We start from the raw sequence: 5,031 nt of genomic DNA on the forward strand, positions 1-5,031 counted from the left end.
TCTGTCAGCTTTGCATGCGTTATGCGTCCTTAAACAGAAAAAATATAACAATGCAGAAGGTTGTAGTAGCAGGTATGTGTAGTCTATATCTACCTCAAGTAGAAATAGTTAATATTTTTTACAATTTGGATCTTATTTAGTATTGCATAAGTGATTGGAATAATATGCTGATCAATACATGTTGTCACACATACTCAAATATGGATAAATCAAATGAAAACAACAGAAAACAGTTAATTAGGACTTTTTTCAGCATACAGACATATAATCAGACCACATAGTACTGTGGAAGAATAAACCATACTTTATGGGTTTTTAAAAAGGTTAAACTTTTTTTTTTATTCATTTTGGGTTATCCTTTCACTTTTCAGCCTAAAGTGGGAATAATCTACCAATAAATTCCTGCACACAGATTTCAGAGGACCTCAAAAAGACAGAAAGAAGCACAACAAGACCTAGATATGCTTCCGGGGTGTATTACATCTGCAGCCAGTGGCGTCCTAGTTAAATACGACTGGAATCCTGCAGCCCGGAGGACATTTTCCTGCTTCATTATAGAGAGATAAAGACATATAAATGACAAATTCTGAACGATTAGCTTTACCCACCCCACCACATGCATGAGAGTTCATACCAGGAAAACCAGATACATAGCTTTTGAAAGACCATTGCTGTGATCAAATGGGTTCAATCTCTTGATTCTCCTTTTCATTGTTGGCAGGTTTATGCATGAATCAATGTTTATAGATTTTATACAAGTAGTTTTACTTTATTTTTGCAATTCTCAATTAGGTTGTGCAGTAACAGTAAAAAAATGAATGTTGAATACTTTCTTTTTCAACTATTATTTTTCAGAAGTTCTTTTTTTAATTCTGCAATTATAAACCGAATGATCTAAATACAAATTTTTAGGTGATAAACAAGTGTTGTACATTACTGTTATATGGAAACTCATTTGTAAAAACTATTTAGATGTAAATACATTAATACATATGTAAATACATAAAATTAACAAAAAGTCAGATGAAAGAAGTGCTGCCTAAGCATAAAAACACACTATCATTGTGCATATGTTTTCAATTTATCCAAATTACCTTTGATTTCATGACAAACGTCATTTTGTAAACTGCACACTACAGCTGTAGCTATTATTTTGAAAAGACGGGAGGCGCAGCTTCCGGTGCTGTCCTGTTTCCGGCTTGACGCCATTCTTTGCTTTTTTACTGTCCGGCGCGAGCGCAACCTGCCCCCACCCACTCACAGCGGCGCGGAAATACCCAGATGACGCAGTAGAGAGCAACAGAAACATAGGCTGTGAGGGGGGAGAGTGGCGACATAACTTTCGGCTGCAGTCATGGCGGGGAGGGAGGCCCGGAGACTCACAGTCCGCGTGCGCCGCGCGCCTGAAGCTCTGCGGTTCAGCGACTGAAACCGGGACTTCCGCCAGCTCAGCTGCCGACGTTGCGCAACAGTTTTACCTGACGACCTACTGAAGACTAGATTTTTTTTAATCATTAAGAGAGTTAAAAATAAATAAATAAAAACTTTTGATTATACTTTTGCTGTGTTTGTGGTCAGTGTTCTAATAGTAATCATAACATAAGCGAAAAAAACAAAACAAAAGGCAATAAAAGAACAAAATTAAATTGCCACTAGGAGGCGCTGTAGGATAGACCATCAGGTCTCTCTGTCTTTACCTCTCTTGGACTTAAATTGTAAATGGTTTAATTTAATTATTGGTGAACAAATTGTTTTCCTGTTTCTCTTTCTTTAATATTGCATCTTCCTCCATTTTTGACGCTTAACTCCTACCATTTTTCAGCTGTTTTCACCATTCAACTATTCAAATGTTCAGCTTTTCCAGCTGTGACTTTTGCTCCTTCAAATCCTTGAACTTTTCAAGATGTTCCAGGATTTTTGCCTCCATTGAAATACATGAGGGAATCCTTGGTGCAGAAGCTCGCTGGTTCGATACCCGGCTCTGGCATTTTTCACAAAGGTATCTTTTTTGTTATTGTGGTGTTTTCACTTCATATGTGGTCAACTTTGATCATTTATTTATTTAATTTTGCCAATTATTACCCTTTATGTTTCATTTTCATTCGGCAACAAAGCATTCAACCTATATTTTCTTCTAGTTTTATTTAATTTTACTAAGCGTTTCCAATGTTATTTTAATTATGATTGTTGTTTTTAGTCAAAATAATAAGATAAAAAAAACTGTATTGTTTTCCAGAACATATTTTCTGCAGAGTGGCGTGATTTCATTCAAAATTCACCTCTGTTGCGGAGAAAGCCCACCCACATTCCCGTCACCCGTCTGTTTACACTCTTTCCCACTAGCTTACAGCCCCTCAAACCCCAGACCTAACAGGAGCGATGCAACAGAAATAGTGAGCGGTGTCAGAGCTATCCAGCCGTTGGGTTCTGATCCCGATTCCAACTCAGACGAGGAAAACAAAGACGTTTGTGGATCTATTGGTCTGACAGTTGGTGCATCAGAATTGGGAGTATTTTCTGTCACAAACATGATCTTTTTTAAAACTGCATTTTTTTTCATCTGCTCCTGATTGGCAACGATGTGAATAGATAGATTTTTAGAAATGCCCTTTTGAGATTCAGTTACTATATATATATATATATATATATATATATATATATATATATATATATATGTGTCCTCCGTCATCAGAGAAATCCAGTTTAAAAACACCATTTTCACCGGAGCGGGGCATTAAACAGATGCAATCTGTGCACGAAACGTCATGAAAAAGATTTACATTAACATAAAAAAAAGATCAGTATTAAGTTTCCTGTACAACATACAAAATCCTTCATTGACCGCTGCATTAAGGGAATATTTTAAATATAAATCTGCATCTGGTGCACCCACAAGGTCTGTAGCTGGGGTGACATGTGTTGCCCTACAGACAAACCAATTCTTGATAATCTGTTTTCTCTACTGAGGGCAGTAACATCTGAAACTGTACCCCTCACCCTAAGAGAATCTCCAACTTTTAATACATTTAAGAATCAACTTCAAATTTGGCTTTAATTCAAAGAACAAAAAGTGAAAATATGTCATATTCTGGGTTCTTCATAGTAGCCACCTTTTGCTTTGATTACTGCTTTGCACACTCTTGGAACTCTCTTGATGAGCTTCAACAGGTAGTCACCTGAACTGGTCTTCCAACAGTCTTGAAGGAGTTCCCAGAATCCTTGGCACTTGTTGGCCCTTTTGCCTTCACTCTGCGGTCCAGCTCACCCCAAACCATCTGGATTGGGTTCAGGTCCGCTGACTGTGGAGGCCAGGTCATCTGGCGCAGCCCCCCCATCACTCTCCTTCTTGGTCAAATAGCCCTTCCACAGCCTGGAGGTGTGTTTGGGGTCATTGTCCTGTTGAAAAATAAATGATGGTCCAACTAAACACAGACCGGATGGAATAGCATGCTGCTGCAAGATGCTGTGGTAGCCATGCTGGTTCAGGATGCCTTCAATTTGGAATAAATCCACAAAAATGTCACCAGCAAAGCACCCCCACACCATCACACCTCCTCCTCCATGCTTCACGGTGGGAACCAGGCATGTAGGGTCCATCCGTTCACCTTTTCTGCGTCGCACAAAAGACACGGTGGTTGGAACCAAAAATCTCCAATTTGGGCTCATCAGACCAAAGCACAGATGTCCACTGGTCTGATGTCCATTCCTTGTGTTCTTTAGCCCAAACTAGTCTCTTCTGCTTGTTGCCTTTCTTTAGCAGTGGTTTCCTAGCAGATATTCTAGCATGAAGGCCTGATTCACTCAGTCTCCTTCGAACATTTGCTGTAGAGATGTGTCTGCTGCTAGAACTCTGTGTGCCATTGACCTGCTCTCTAATCTGAGCTGCTGTTTACCTGCCATTTCTGAGGCTGCTGACTCGGATGAATTTATCCTCCACAGCAGAGGTGACTCTTGGTCTTCCTTTCCTGGGGAGGTCCGCATGTGAACCAGTTTCTTTGTAGCGCTTGATGGTTTTTGTGACTGCATTGGGGACACTTTCAAAGTTTTCCCAATTTTTCAAAATAAACTGACCTTCATTTCTTAAAGTAATGATGGCCACTCGTTTTATTGCCATAATACAAATTCTAACAGTCTAATCAGTAGGACTATCAGCTGTGGATCCACCTGACTTCTGCACAACACAACCGATGGTCCCAACCCCATTTATAAGGCAAGAAATCACATTTATTAAACCTGACAGGGCTCACCTGTAAAGTGAAAAACATTTCAGGTGACAACCTCTAGAAGCTCATCAAGAGAATGCCAAGAATGTACTAAGCAGTGATCAAATCAAAAGGTGGCTACTATGAAGAACCTAGAATATGACATGTTTTCTGTTGTTTCACACTTTTTTGTTATGTATATAATTCCACATGTGTTCATTCATAATTTTGATGCCTTCAGTGTGAATCTACAATTTTCATAGTCATGAAAGTAAATAAAACTATTTGAATGAGGAGGTGTGTCCAAACTTTTGGTCTGTACTGTATATCACCAAACAGAAATGAATAAAAAGTATGTGCAGTAAATAAAGAGTTGTTATGCATACATTGAAAAATGTATTATCCCAAAAGCATAAACAATAAATTCATTTTGGTTTTAATGGACATGTGTAAAAATCAGTGAAACGATTGTTGGAAGTTTCTTCTATTGGCTCGTTGCAATAAGTAATACAATAAAATTGATTTCTCTGAATGTTTCTTCTTTCAAACCCTCCCAAAAAAGTTCAATGTATTTTATTTCTTTTGTTGTACAACCAATTTAGAAAGAAATAAAAGAAAAAGAAAAGCTGACCTATTACAAATAAATAAATGAGCTAAAAAATGTGATTTTTAGTTGGGTTTTGTATGCACTTTGGCCTTTTTTGTGTAGTTTGTAAAAATAGGACTCTAAAATTTTCAACTGCAGAAGCGAAGCACTTTCGTTCGAAACAAAGTGCAAAGTTATGTTTTATGGATATAATAAAAAACTTTATAAACGGGAATCGGTTTC

This window comes from Oryzias latipes, chromosome 18 (assembly GCF_053564925.1).
Source record: "Oryzias latipes strain Hd-rR chromosome 18, Olatipes_Hd-rR_3.1".
Taxonomy (NCBI): domain Eukaryota; kingdom Metazoa; phylum Chordata; class Actinopteri; order Beloniformes; family Adrianichthyidae; genus Oryzias; species Oryzias latipes.